The sequence below is a fragment of the Capricornis sumatraensis genome, chromosome 15, assembly GCF_032405125.1.
Source record: "Capricornis sumatraensis isolate serow.1 chromosome 15, serow.2, whole genome shotgun sequence".
NCBI lineage: Eukaryota > Metazoa > Chordata > Mammalia > Artiodactyla > Bovidae > Capricornis > Capricornis sumatraensis.
In genome coordinates this window covers 78,744,615-78,760,253 of record NC_091083.1, presented here as the reverse complement: position 1 = coordinate 78,760,253, position 15,639 = coordinate 78,744,615, and the positions used below count along the sequence as shown (strand labels likewise).

Here is a 15,639-nt window from a genome sequence, read left to right as displayed (position 1 = left end):
GTCTCCTGCGCCTGACACAAGTTATCTTTGGAAAAGTAACTGAAAAAATAAGGAAACGGTTTCTTCTTTGTGGGAAAGGAGTCATCTTGTCCTGGGGGAACCAAAACCGTCTTAAAGTGGACATGCCTGAATTGCGGATACTTTTCCCCAAGCTGCCCAGGGTCTCTTCTCAGTAGCTCGCTCAACCTAATTCAAAATGTACTCAGCTGCACCACAAAGCATTTATTTTGTTTTTGGTCTGTTGTGTGTGTGTGGAGGACTGCTTTGCTCTCCCAACAGCAGCTAGCATTTTATCAATTTATCCGTCTGGAACAAGGCTTGCGATCTCTTACATGCAATTTAAAGCAGAAGTAATACCGCGTACTTGAAACAGCGTGTCTTGGATGTTTTTGCCAAATGGTAATCCTATAACAAGTCAACAAATCATATTTCTTTATGATGTGTTTAATACAACACAAAAGGCATGAAAAGAAGATTCTAAAACTCCAGGGCTGAAAACATCTGTTTTTCTAAATCTCAAAGTATTGGGACAATAACATTTTGTGGTACTGTCTTAGCTATTTCATATTAGGAAAGATGTATGTCTTTATAGAATATTCTCATACGTACAGTCACTACACTCAATAGGTGAGCTATTTTCAAGACAGGAAAAATGCTGAGACCTTTAAGGTAAAATAGTTTATCATATTGTGAACCTACAGTTACAAGACTGGAGCGACTAACTAGGTATGGGACACATGAAGTGCTTTTTTTTTTTTTTTTTTTTACAAATCATAAGTTTATTGCTCAATAAATCTTCACAAACATACCAGAATCAAATTATGGGACAATATATTGAGAACTTCAAAATACCTTATTGTGTTCTCTTCCAGTTGCAACACTCCTAACAACAATCTTAACTATTTTGAGCAGGTCCTCATATGGGTTATTTTGGATTTCTCCTCTGTAAATAACTTGTTTGTATCTCTTGCCCATTTTTCTGTTGAGGTTACTGTTGCTATTTGTTCCTTGTTGATTTTCATGAATTCCTTGTATATTCTGGGTCAACATTGTTTAATTGAAATATAGAATGAGCCACACAACTTTCCAGTAGCCACATTAAAAGAATAAAAATAACCCAGTGAAATTACTTATTTTAATTAATTTGTTGCTTAATTATTGGACAGTGAAACCATAGTTATAGATTATTTCTTCAGTTCTATAGACAGCAAATACTTCCTTCCATTTTAACATCTGGCTATTTACTTTTCTTGGAAGTGATGAGATATCTTTTCTGGTTTAATATATGGTCATTTTGTTGTAAATCTTTATACATACTTGAAAAGATAGTTATTGTATTGGGTATAAGATTCTTTCTCCATGTTTTAAGAATCTATACCTTAATAATTGATTATCCTATCAATTTCTGAGAGGAAGAGACGTAAAATCTCTGATTGTAATCATGAATGTGTCAATTTATCCTTGTAATTCTGTTTCCTTTATGTAAGTGCTTTTTTAAAAGGTCAGGTCCCTTCAGATCTAGCCACATAGGTCGAAACTGCAAAATTTAAAATTTCCTGAAAAGGCAAGGAGATTTGGGATACAACCTGGAGTTTATGCTTAGTCTAAAGCAAGATTCATACTGTCCGCATTTGTGACATAAATTACTAATTAAGTTTTCCTAGTCTGAGTACGTCTAAATGCAAGGAAGTATAAAGTTTAAGGGGCTTAAAGTGATGAGGAGAGAAAGGTGGGGAAAAAATGAACCTTTCTTGGGTAAAGTTGCCTGAAGATTTTTTCACAATCATTTTAAAAAGGAGGTTCTCCTCTCCGGCCCCAACTCCCCCCCCACCCCGCCGCCCCCCAAAGGACCATAGGCTGGTAAAGCGGCTACTAGCTCAGATTCTAGCAGTAGAAATTTCACTCAAGCAGGAAAGGGCTCGCGAAATGAACAGATTCGGCTTGAAATACAATTGTCCGCTGGTTATAATTTCCTTTGGAAGGGAGCGCCCTAACTCAAACCTAATTCAGCACTCAGATTCTCACTTGATGTTTGTAAATCATTCTGCCTCGCCTCTGCCTTGCCCACAACACCCAGCTCCGATGCTCACTCATTCCACTGCGCCCCGTAATTAAAAGGTACCTCCACCAGGGGTGATTTATATATACCTCAAGGTTATTTTTTAAAAAGTAATTCGAAAGATTACGTTGCATTTCGGGGGAAGAAAAGAAAAAAGGTATCCATAAAAGTCGCAGCATCGGTCTTGCTTTTTAAAGAGCAAGCGTGCATGCTGTCAACTCAGCCCCAGCGAAGCTTCGAAGCTTCGCTAAAGGGAAGTAGGAACCTTAAATCGTCAAAGCGCTTCCCTTTCATGCGGCTGAGAATTTCGCGTATTGAGGATTTGGGGATGCGAAAGTTTTTCCCGGTCAAGCTTTCCTAACATTTCTTAAGTGTATAACCTATTTGTTTCGGGACAGGAGATAGATTTAAGAGCCACCACGGCCGTTTAACCCCCAGGCTGCTCCGCTAAAAAAAAAAAAAAAAAAGGCAACAACCCCATTCCATTCTCCGCTTTGTCCCATTACAACAAACTCTCGCTTCCTTCTAAACATCCTTCTGACGTAAAGTTTTCTAAGTTTCAGCTCCAACTTCAGCTAGCGCCCGGACGCCGGTTCCGGTACAAAGCCCGGCGAGCTGGACCATAGCTGGCCGAGCGCAGATGGATTTTTTTTTTTTTTTTTTTTTTAAGAAATACAGCTAGAAAAAGGTTCAGGGGGCCATTCCAGCCCCATCCCTGGGATTCCAGCCTTTTGCTCCGTTACCCCATTACCAGCGCCCGAGGGTGTGAGCTTGGCTCCCGGCTCCACGCGTCCGATGAGCGGATCGCCGCTCATCGCGAACCACCAGGGCCGTAAAACGAACCAAACGCGGAGGACCCCGGCGAGTCTGAGCGTCATGCACTTGTCCCGCGCGGGAGCGCACACTTCAGGGTCGTGGTCTTCCGGGAGCAAGGGGAAACTGAGGCCCCGAGACGGACTTTCCCGAGATCTGCGCGCTCTCCCCGCTGCCCTTGTGCCTGAGACACCCTGGGAGCCCCGGACGCCGCGACCCTGCCAGTGCGCCCTCGAGGGCCCCGACAGCTGCGGAGGCCCCGGCTGGCCGAGTACGAGAGAGAGGCTCCAGGCCAGGGTGTCCAGCTCAACACCAGCCCGGTGAATCCCCGCAGGCAGGCCCGGGCTGGGCGCCGCGGGCGGTACTCACCGCGCGCAGTGGAGAGGGCGCCCGGGCGCGGCGCGGTGCCGGCGGCCAGGCGGGCGCGGGTCGGACGCAGCAGGGCTGACTGCGGCGGGCACGTTGCTGCCTCTGCTGCCGCCACTGCCTCCGCCTCCTGGGCTGCCGCGGCCGTTGCCTGCGCGGGGAGGACCGGCCCCTTCCCCTCCCTCGGCCGGGCCCTCCCTCTGCCCCCGCCCGGGTCCCCGCGCCGCGACGTGGGCGCGTGGGGGCGCCGAGGCGCGGCGCCGGGCTCCGCGGGCGCGCACACCCCCGGCGGCTGGACGCGGGGCGCGGGGCTCCGGCCCTGCAGCTGCCTCGGCGCTGCCCTCGGCGCCTGCCGCCCAGCCGGACGCGCTCGCTCCAGCCGGTCCTAGAGGAGGCGAGGTCTCAGCCTCCTCCCCACCCACCGACACCCACACCTCCTCCTTCGGCAACCCAGGCGCGGCCCACCGCCCCCCAGAAGAGAGTGACTGCTTGGAAGGGACCTCAAGGGTGACACTGAATTCACTCATTCAGCCACTTCTTCATTCATTCCACATCTGTGGAACATCTATGTGCCAGGTACAGCTCTTCGGAGATTCAGCTAGAACAAGTCAGACTAGTTTCGTTCCTTCCCGGAACTTAACTGGGAGACAGACCGTAAACAAACAATCAAGTAAAGAATCAAGACAGTTTCAGAAAATTACAATTATTATGGCGGAGGGGAAGTGTGTGCTGGGGCAAGGGAACAGGAATCTTGGCTGCAGTAGTCAGGGAAGACCTCCCTGAGGAGGTGACGTCTGTATGATGAGAAAGGGCCATTTCTGATGATATCGGTAGGAGGAGAGTTCGAGGATCTCCTTTGACCTGTTTTACACGTAGGAGAAACTGATCTCAAGAACGTAACTGGCTTCCCTGAAGTCTGGTATAATGTCCTCTACACATACCCTTAAATGAAGGCACCCCACTGCATCCTCTCCTCTTTCAATCTTCCCCATAATAAACTGTCATGAACAGAGCCTATACAGCATTTTCCTTCCTTTCACCCACTTTCTAATGTTCAGGAAGCCCCTTTATAAGCACCCAGGCTGCTTCAGTCGGAAAGCAGTGTCAACCACTGCCATATGTTAAGTTCAAGCAATCATATTTTTCTGGGATCAGGATGCCCAGATAAATGTGAATTATAGAAAAACAGAAATAACTTTTAGTATAAGTATGTCCTCTGCAATAGGTGACACATACTTTTACTAAAAATGTATTCACTTTTCTCTGAAATTTCAATTTAACTAGACCTATATTTTTATTTGCTATATCTGGCCTCCCTACATCCATCCAGTTTTCAGGACATTTCCTTGTCTCCTCTGATCCCCCAAAGAGACCAGAAGGTAGATGCTGCTAGCATGCCTATTCTTTATTTATTTATTTATTTATTTTAGTTTGGCTGCCCTGGATCTTAGCCGTGGCATGAAGGATCTTCAATCTTCGTTGCACCATGTGGGATCTAGTTCCCTGATCAGGGATGGTACTGGGGCCCTCTGCATTGGGAGCTTGGAGACTTAACCGCTGAACCCACCAAGGAAGCCCCTAGCATGCCTATTTTGCAAATGATCATCTAAGCTCAAAGAGAAGGCAGAAAATGTCTGAGTCAGGGTTGAAGTTCAAATCAAGCTGACTTCAAAGCGCTTGCTCTCAAGATATAATATAGAGCCTGTAACTCCACCTGTGGGGTTACTGGAAAGACAGTGAAACTTAAACCCTTGGGTCCCTTTCTTGCTATGCCTCTTTGTAAGGCCCTGACAGGGACCTAGAAATGTATTCATGGGTCACCTGTTCATGTGAAATTTATGAAAGTTGTTTGCTTTTGATAGTTAGTGGCAAGCAGCAGAGCCCGCCATCTCTCTCCACTCTCATTCCCCCTGGAGCACTTGACCTTGAGTAGGGTGTATGGGAGTGGCCACTGGCATTTCAGAGGTCCAGCGGAGGGGAAGAGGAGTTGGGAATTTGTGATCTTGGTGGTCTTCTTCAGCTTCTTAAACTATGCCTTTGTCGTGAGGTTTTTTTTTAAAATAATTTTATTTATTTTATTTTTGGCTCTGCTGGGCCTTTGCTGCTGCACAGACTTTTCTCTAGTTGTGGCAAGCAGGCGTTACTCTCCAGCTGCGGGGTGCAGGCTTCTCATTGCAGTGGCTTCTCTTGTTGCAGACCGTGGGCTTTAGGCCATGCAGACTTCAGTAGCTGTGGCATGTGGGCTCAGGAGTTGTGGCTCCCAGGCTCCAGAGCACAGGCTCAACAGTCGTGACACACAGGTTTAGTTTCTCTGCAGCATGTGGGATCCTCCCGGATCAGGGATCGAACTCATGTCTCCTTCATTGTCAGGTGGATTCTTTACCACTGAGTCACCGGGGAAGCCCCTGTTGTGATTTCTTAATTCAAAGAAATTTCGTACCTAATTTCAGACTCATAATTTTGTATTCTTTATCTTAAGTAAGGCCCTCAAGTTGTATAAGCAGCAGGCCCCGCTCTACCAGGAGCCACCTCTGGTCAAAACTTACTCCATCCCTTTTCTGCTCCCCAAAATTCAGACATGCAAATCTATTAATATTCACAGTGACAGGGTTATTCTCCTCCAGTGACAGGGCTGAGGTTAGATCTCCTGTTCCTGGATGAAGTTAACTCTTCTGCTTTCTAGCTGCAGGACGTATATGTGTACTTGGCCTTGACTTTCTCATGTCTAAAATGAAGATGGTGACTTACATGTGTTCAACTCTTTGCAACCCCATGGACTGTAGCCCATCAGGCTGCTCTGTCCAGGGGATTTTCCAGGCAAGAATACTGGAGTGCGTTGCCATTTCCTTCTCCAGGGCATCTTCCCCACCCAGGGATCGAACCTGGGTCTCCTACATTGCAGGTAGATTCTTTACCAAATTAGCCATCAGGGAAGCCCTGGAGAGAACAGTAGCCATCTTAGGATGATTCACTGAGATCCTGTTCCTGAACCTGTGACTGTAGCTGGGCATGAGCATTGTTCTACATATATTGATATTACTGTACAAACTTTGCTTCCCATAGCATCTTTGCAAAAAGTTCTAAGTCATTATAGACTGAGCATCTTAATGCTCTCCAGAGGTATTTAATTTATCTGGGTCCACAAGCCTTCATAGAATGCTGATTAATTTAATTTTAAAGATATTTATTTATGTGGCTGCACTGGGTCTTAGTTGCATTATGCGGGATCTTTCTTTGTGGATTCTCCTGTGGTGCTTGGGCTCTGTAGTTGCATGTAGGATCTTAGTTCCTGACCCGGGATCAGACCCACGTCCCCTGCATTGCAAGGCAGAATCTTAATCACTGGACCACCAGAAAAGTCCCAGAATGTTGTTTAAACAGTGGCAGTAAGCAGCCTTTTTTTTTCTAAAGTAAAAGAATGGAGTAGATTGGAATAGAAAGTATCAAGTGAACTGCATGCAGAGTAAGACTGTGTGTGTGTGTGTGTGTGTGTGTGTGTGTGTGTGTGTGTGTGTGTGTACTGGGTCAGGATGTGAAATGTGTTCCTTCCTGCAAATGGTGGGCAAAATGGTGATGAACACTTATTAACCAAGAGTACTCAATGGAATACAAAGGGTTAATCTATTCCTACCCACCTTCCCCTTCTCAACTCCTTCACTAGAATCTGGCCCATTATCTCAGAAATCGCAGCCACACCCTCCGGCCCCCAGAGAGAGAAACAGGAGGCAGGTGCTTATTAATTTTATTTTTTTCCTTCTCTTAAGGCAGTGGTTCTCAACCCTGGCTTGCACATTAGAATCTCCAGGGCAGCTTTTAGAAATCCCTGTGTTGAGGCCTAACCCCAGACCAATTAAACCAGATTCTCTGGGGGAGGGACTGAGGCATCAGCATATTTTTTTTAAGGTTCCCATTGATTCTAATGTGCAGCCGAGGGTGAGACTCCCCATGTTTGGGAGAAAAAGGACTTGATCACAGATTCACAGCAGATGAGATGGAAACTCAGATAAGATTTAAGGCACCAATTTCTTACTCAAGATCACTTAAAATCCAGCCCCCTTCCTATGCAGGAGCACTACTTTCCTGTCCCTCATTCCCTTGATTTCTTCTTGATAACTATTTGTCCTCATTTTATAATGACCAGAAAAATAATCCCAGACAAAATCTGAAAATGCTAAAGCATAACGCAGATTCTTTGGAGTGTAGACCACAGGCATGCCTAACCTGGAGTAAAGTATTTTTTCCCCTAAAATCTTCCAAGTATAAATGTCCTCTGAAGCCAGAAGACCAGCTTAACTGAAAACAACAAACTTCACAAGGCTTTCAACGTGTATGTACATATCCTATAAACACACATATGTACTCACCATGCCAAATCATGCCTTATTCTAATCACATTCCTTTCCCATCTGTAAAAATCTCTACAGAAAAAGTATCCTTTTTTGTTTTAATGCATTCGTTTAAACCTTGACTTTTTCCAAAAAGGACTTGAGGTTGCATGCAAAAACATATATGTGGCAGCAGAGTGAGAAAACAAGAAAAGCAGATGAAGGGGAAACATGGAGAGGGAAAGAAAAGACACTCAAGGGTGGATTTGCATAAATATGTAGGCTAGGAGGTTCTGAGCACTTGTTAATGGCGGACTGAGAATTAGATGCTGAGCTTCCTGGCAGTCAATGCAAAGAGGAAAATGCGATCCATTATATGAGTGGCTTTCAAACTTTCTTGAACTCAAAAGTAAGCATATTGTGCTTGCTGTGGTAGCACGTATTCTAAAATTGGAATGATACAGAGATTAGCATGGCCCCTGGACAAAGATGATGTGCAAATCTTTGAAGCATTTCATGTTTTTAACACGAATTTAAAAGAAAAAAAAAATGCATGGCAATCAGTGGTTAGGACTCCTTGCTTTTGCTGCTGAGGGCCTGGGGTTCAGTCCCTGATTGGGGATCTAGGTTCCCACAAGCCACACAAGCATACATAGAATCTCCATATGGAAAACAGAGTTGTAAAATCCCAGCCACGTGCCTTGCACCTTTCTCCTGTGGGTACTTGTAAAGGGTCTTGAAGAAGTACCCAGAGCTGTGCAGAGTCAAGATTGGAAGCCATGGATTTCAAAGTGCTTCGCTGGGTTCATGATACTCAGAGCATGTAAGATAGAAACTAACAGAATTATTTGAACAAATCAGAACGCTTTCTGATACTGTTACAGGAGAGAGTGAAATGGGCACTATTTGTAATAAAGCATGTTTGGGATTAGCAGATGCAAACTAGTATATGCAAGATGGATAGACAAGGTCCTACTGTGTAGCACGAGGAACTGCATTCAACGTCCTGTAATAAACCATAGTGGAAAAGAATATGAAAAAGAATATACACAACTGAATCACTCTGCTGTACACTAGAAACTGGCACAACATTGTAAATCAACTATGTTTCAATTAAAAAAAAAATGGAAGCAAAACATCAGGACTTCCCTGATGGGTCCAGTGGTTAAGACTCCAACCTGCCAATGTAGGGGCACAGGTTTGATCCCTGGCTGTGCAGCAAGGCCTAAAGATTTTTAAAAATCAAATCAATTATAGCATAAACCAGGACTGTTCCAGGCAAACTGGGACAGATGGCCACCCTGCCTAAACAGGACGACTTGGATGTGTCCTGAGGACAAAAACATGTGAAGCTCAATCAAGTGATCACACAAGAGGTGGTGACAGCTTCCATGAGTAGACCAGGGGCTGTGAGCAATCCTCCTTGAAATTACAAAATCATCAACCTAACGCTTCCTGATGTGGGTTGGGGCATTCCATCCACATGTCTAATAAGGCCCCAGTCAACACTGTGGACCAGATCTATGGTTATTATGCAATATCATCGTGCTGAAAAAGGGTGCCCCGTACTGGGTGGGCTGGCTTGATGGATTCCTACAAGCACATCAAGAGTATTTTCCCTGAAAGTCTGCAGTTCCTTATCTCTCACTCTGCTGGAATCTCTAGAATATCTGCCAGGGACCTCTTTGGCAGTCTGCTGAAGTCTAAGGACATTTACTCAGAAAAATGCTTGTATATATGCAGAAATGCCTACAATGCACATAGCGTGCTAGAAAACTGAATACTGATAAGAAACAATTTCTTATTTCTTACTGATAAGAAAAAGGTTACCTCACATTGTTCACAAAAATTAACCCAAAATGAAAAACAAAAAAAATTAACCCAAAGTGGATTAGAGCCCTAAAAGGAAAGCTTAGAACCGTAAATCTTCCAAAAGACAACACAGGGAGAAAATCATTGTAAATCTGAGGTCGGCAAACATTTCTTAGAACACTGAAAAAAAATACCGACCATGAACATCAGTAGACTGAGCTACATCAAAGTATAAAACCTGTTGTTCTTCAAAAGACAAAACCGAGAAAATGAAGAGCAAAAGCAAGCTATAGAATGGAAAAAATATAATACTTCTATCAGACAGACATAAAAATATATGGGAAATATAACAATATATGAAGAACTTGAATAACTCAATAACTTTTCCAAAACAATTTAAAAAATGGGTACAACTTCTGAACAAACACTTCAGAGAAGGTACATTAATAGCCAATAGGCACAGAATATATGCTCAACATCATCAATCATCATGGAAACATAAATTAAAAAATATATATGAAATATCGCCACTATGTATTCATTAGGTTGGCTAAAATTAAAAAGACTGACTATACCAAGGATATAGAGAAGCTAAACTCTTATACATGGCTATTAGGAATGAAGGAGCCTGGTAGGCTGCAGTTCATGGGATCGCTAAGAGTTGGACACGACTGAGCGACTTCCCTTTCACTTTTCACTTTCATGCATTGGAGAAGGAAATGGCAACCCACTCCAGTGTTCTTGCCTGGAGAATCCCAGAGACGGGGGAGCCTGGTGGGCTGCCGTCTATGGGGTCGCACGGAGTCGGACACGACTGAAGTGACTTAGCAGCAGCAGCAGGAATGTAAAATGGTACAACCACTTTGGAAAACTGTTTGGCAGTTTCTCAACAAGTAAAACATCTCCCAGTCATGTGACCCAGCCATCTAACACCCAAGAGAAAGGAAAACACAAATCCACACAAAGATTTGTATGTGAATGTTGATAGCAAGTTTATTTGTAATTGCTAAGAATTGGAGACAGTGAAACTATTCATTAGCAGGTAAATGAATAAACAGATTGTGGTATATCCATGCAGTGGACTACTACTCAGCAATAAAAGAAATGTACACACACAACATAGATGAATATCAACATCATTATGCTGAAGGAAAGTGCCAGACCCTCATTCACTCGATAAAGACACAACGCATGATTCCAATTATATAAAATTCTCAAAAAGACAAACTAATATACAGTGACAAAAAGCAAAGCAATGGTCACCTGTGGGTGGGTGTGGAAGGAAGGATGGATTACACAAGAGCTCAAAGAAACTGTCGAGGATATGATGAGAAAGTCCAGTGTGGGGGGAGTTCATTGGCAGCCCAGTGGTTAAGATTCTGCACTCCCAATGCAGGGGATTGAGTTCAGTCCCTAGTCAGGGATCTAAGACCCTGCATGCCATGTGGCAAACACACACAAAAAGAAAAGTCCAGTTTGTGGATTGTGTTGATGGCTTCACGGTATATCTCTATCTGTGTATCTATACATCAAAAATGATAAAATTAAACCCTTAAAATGTTCCCAAAGAGGTGACATGGTAAAGTGGTAAAGTATCCATCTGCCCATGCAGGAGACGCATGAGACTTGGGTTCAATCTCTGGGTCTGGAAGATCTCCTGAAGGAGGAAATGGCAACCCACTCCAGTATTCTTGCCTGGAAAATTCCATGAACAGAGGAGCCTGGCAGGCTACAGTCCCATGGGGTCACAAACAGTTGGACACTACTGAGCCACTGAGCACATACCTCCATAAAAATATTAAAATATTGTGACATAGTCATGTGAGTTCCTTTACTAATACATTAATAAAGGAGAAGGCCTTTAAATTTCATAATTTTGAAGTAATGCTGAATATAAAAGATATTTCAAGATGTTTGTTAACAGCCATAATGTGAAATGAAAATCCCCGTGATTTCTGCTGGTAACACAGTTGAGGTCCTGTTTATCTGTTATGGTTTGTTGCCACATTCACATTTGAAGGGAATGTTTATTTTCACTTGGAGGTTGGTGAATATAAAGATACTTTTTTTAACATCCAACTTTACAGACCACCCTGAATTCTGCCATGCACCCCAAGTGAGGAAGTCTAGTTGGAAACAATCTCAGCTAAGTATCTTTAAACTCCAGGAACAGTTCAGTTCAGTTCAGTTCAGTTGCTCAGTCATGTCTGACTTTTTGTGACTCCATGGACTGCAGCACGCCAGGCCTCCGTGTCCATCACCAGCTCCTGGAGTTTACTCAGATTCATGTCCATTGAGTCGGTGATGCCATCCAGCCATCTCATCTTCTGTCGTCCCCTTCTCATCCTGCCCTCAATCTTTCCCAGCATCATGGTCTTTTCAAATGAGTCAGTTCTTCACACCAGGTGGCCAAAGTATTGGAGTTTCAGCTTCAGCATCAGTCCTTCCAATGAATATTCAGGACTGATTTCCTTTAGGATGGACTGGTTGAATCTCCTTGCTGTCCAAGGGACTCTCAAGAGTCTTCAACACCACAATTCAAAAGCATCAATTCTTCAGTGCTCAGCTTTCTTTATAGTCCAACTCTCACATCCATACATGACTACTACCATAGCTTTGACTAGATGGACCTTTGTTGGCAAAGTAATGTCTCTGCTTTTTAATATGCTGTCTAGGTTGGTCATAACTTTCTTCCAAAGAATAAGCGTCTTTTACTTTCATGGCTGCAGTCACCATCTGCAGTGATTTTGGAGCCCCCCAAAGTAAAGTCTGTCACTATTTCCATTGTTTCCCCATCTATTTGCCATGAACTGATGGGACCAGATGCCATGATATTAGTTTTTTGAATGTTGAGTTTTAAGCCAACTTTGTCACTCTCCTGTTCCACTTTCATCAAGAGGTTCTTTAGTTCTTCATCTTTAAACTCCGGGAACATTTAGAGTGAATTATAGAAATAGCTGAAATGGGAAAGCAGTTTTATCAGGAAGCATATTTTAACTAAGATTCAGAAATAAATGTGGAAATACTCAACAAAGTCAAAATCATTATATTAATATTTTTTGTTAAGAAGGGAATTGTCCATATTTAACAGTTTACATACTTTAAGAGACTCATGTTTAAGCGACTTGGACCCATCAGAGTAGGATGTTGGTCAGACTTGTTAATTATCATTTTTAATGTAATTGAAGCACTGCTTAAATGTGAAATTTGTAAGTCAAAGTCGTACTAAGTTTATCAGTAATCATTTAGAACACTTAAGAGAATTTAAGGTTTTCTATATAAGTGGGATCTATTAGATTTATAAAAACTGGTTGGGAACTTCTCTGGTGGTCCAGGGTTTAAGAATCTGCCTGCCAGTGCTGGGGAGGTTTGATCTCTGATCTGGGAAGATCCCATATGCTGCGGTACAACAAAGCCCGTGTGCCACAGCTGCTGAGCCCGGGCTCTAGAGCTCTTACTCTGCAACAAGAGAAGCCACTGCAATGAGAAGTCTGTGCAGAGCAATGAAGAATAGCCCCTGCGCCCTGAAACTAGGGAAAACCTGCACACAGCCTCGAAGACCAAGCATGGCCATACATAAATAAATAATAAAATAGAGTCACTCTCTCTTTAAAAAAAAAAAAAAAGAATGGACTGAGAAGTAGAAATATTGAACAGTTAAAGTACTTGCAAAGAAAATCCAGGATATCAAATTTAGAAATGCAATTTCTAGTGTTTTAAGGCATTTAATTAGTTACGTTTTAAGTGCGACCAAATATTAATCCATGACTTCCTTAAAAACACTGGCTGAATTTTGTTATTTTGTTCTTAGCGCAATAGATTTGAAAAAGGAAACTTAAAAACCCAAGGGAGAGAAACTAGGTTTGGTAAGTTGTAACTTTAGTAATTCAAAATTATTTCCTAGCATTTGTGTACAGCTTATTCTGTACACAGAAAACCACTCAAACACATGTATAGCAGTATGGATGACTGAAAATGGAATGAGCCGCAGGAAATCCAGGATCCTGCTCTCATCTCATGTTTAGTTTTGACCTAAGTGTCCCCCTGTCCCCTTATTTGGGCCTCTGCCATGAAGGAATTAGCCACAAACACAAGAAAATTCTTTTTAGTGACCTAAGGAGAGGAAAGGTCATTCGTTACACTTGGATTAGGAAAAAATTTAAAATACTCAACCACTTAATTTTTCAAAACAGTGGAATCTAAACAAAAGCTATACTGGTGAACAAATGCAGATTCATTGCCAAAACCCCAGTTGGTTTGGACAACATTTCTTCCTGGTTCCTTCAACGGAGCTGAATCCCTTGGCCTTCCCTCTCCAACAGTGTAGAAAAGTCTCAAGGGGAAAAAAAAATAGTTGTACTATAAGCGTTTTTAACAATCTACAACAGTAATGGCAATTAAATACCCATATACAAAATTTCCTCCTTGTAGAATTACTGGGAAGATCAAGTAAAATAATATTTTTATAATCCCCCCAGTTGGAATCTTCTTTTACCAGCTAATTTTCTTTTAGAATTTAATAATTGCATTGTTTTGGCTGTTGTGACAGAAAGACATTCCCCCAAAGTGGCTTTTATTCAATACGCTTCTCTTTCTCTTGCTTAAAAGTCTGGGTAGGCAGTGGATGTCTGGTTTGATAGCTCCACACTCATGGGACCCAGGGTCCTTCTGTTTTTTTTTGCTTTTCCATTGACAAGTGGCTTCTGTTTTATAGTCTAAGATGGCTGCTCTAGTGCCAGTAATCACATCTGCATTCCAGTCAGCAGGAAGAGGGGAAAGAGCTGTAGGGCTCATTCTTTTCTCCTAAAGGATCTGTACAGAAACTGAACACATCACCTCCTTCACATTCTATTGACCAGAATTTAATGATATAATGATGTCTAGCTCCATGGAAGTTTGGAAAATGTGGATTTTATTTTTTATTTAGGCAGATAGATAGTGTCGAGCTAAATACAGTTGGCCTTTGAATAATGTGAGGGTTAGGCATGCTGACCTAGCAGCAGTCAAAAATCCAAATATAACTTTACAGTGGGTTGTCCGTATCTGTAGATTCAACCAACCGGATTGTATGGTACTGTAATATGCTATTTATTGGAAAAAGTCCGTGTATAAGGGGACCCATTGCAGTTCAAACCCACGTTGTTCAAGGATCAGTTGTATTCTATTACTAAGGCAGGAAGACATACTGAGTGACGGCAGTCTCTGCCACATTCAACGCTTGACAATGGGTTATTGAGTTTTATGTGCGTGATTTCCCTTGTGTAATATTCTTGTAAGTTCAAATTGGTGTGACCACTTAAGAGAAAAATTTGGAGCTATTAATTAAAACGTAAAGAGTAACCCAAGAATTCTATAATCTGTCTTCTCACCAGAGACACAGGTTAAGGTCGTCTACAGTGAGCATGTACAAAAAAATTTAACTGAACCTTGATTCAGTTAAGAGTAAGCAGATGGAAGCAAAAGGCAACCGAAGAGAAATGGCTAAGTGCCCTGGTGTATCCATATTTGAGAGTATTTAAGAAGAAGGTGAATCTATATGTATGAGAAATGTAATTTATGAGATGTCATAAATAATATGAGTGACAGTATTTATGTATGATCAAAAGAATAAACAAAAGGTAAACTGACAAAGCTTTGGGTAGACTTACCAAGAAAGAGCGCCAGGCTCCTCTGCATGGAATTCTCCAGGCAAGAATACTGGAATGGGTAGAAAAGGCTCAAATAAATAAAAGCTGTAATGAAAAATGTTACAACTGATACCACAGAAACACAAAAGATCATAGGAGACTACTATGAAAATTACATGCCAACACATTGGACAACCTAAAAGAAATGGATAAATTCCTAGAAACATACAACCTACCGAGACTGAATCATGATGAAATGGAAAATCTGAACAGACTGATTACTAGCAAGGAGACTGGATCAGTAATCAAAAACCTCTGAACAAACAAAAGTCGAGGACCAGATGGTGAATTCTACTAAACAGTCAAAGAAGAATTGATACCAATCCTTTTCAAACTCTTCCAAAAAACAGAAGAGGAGAGAACTCCCCTAAATACATTTTAAAAGTCCAGAATTACCCTGATAACAAAGCCAGACAAGGATGGTACAAAAAAAGAAAAAAGAAAATTACAGGCCAATATTCCTGATAAACTTAGTTGCAAAATCTTTAACAAAATATTAGCAAATTGAATTCGACAATACATTAAAAGCATCATAACCATGATCAAGTGGGATTTACTCCAGGGATCCAAAGATGGT

General features: G+C 42.3%; 1 non-coding gene across 1 annotated transcript; it reads left to right on the top strand.

Annotated features, from left to right (window-relative positions):
• The first annotated feature begins 7,983 nt into the window (after window positions 1-7,983).
• Window positions 7,984-8,087, top strand: LOC138091962 (U6 spliceosomal RNA). Its single transcript, XR_011145987.1, has one exon. It is a non-coding gene; the product is annotated as a U6 spliceosomal RNA (small nuclear RNA).
• The last annotated feature ends 7,552 nt before the right edge of the window (window positions 8,088-15,639 follow it).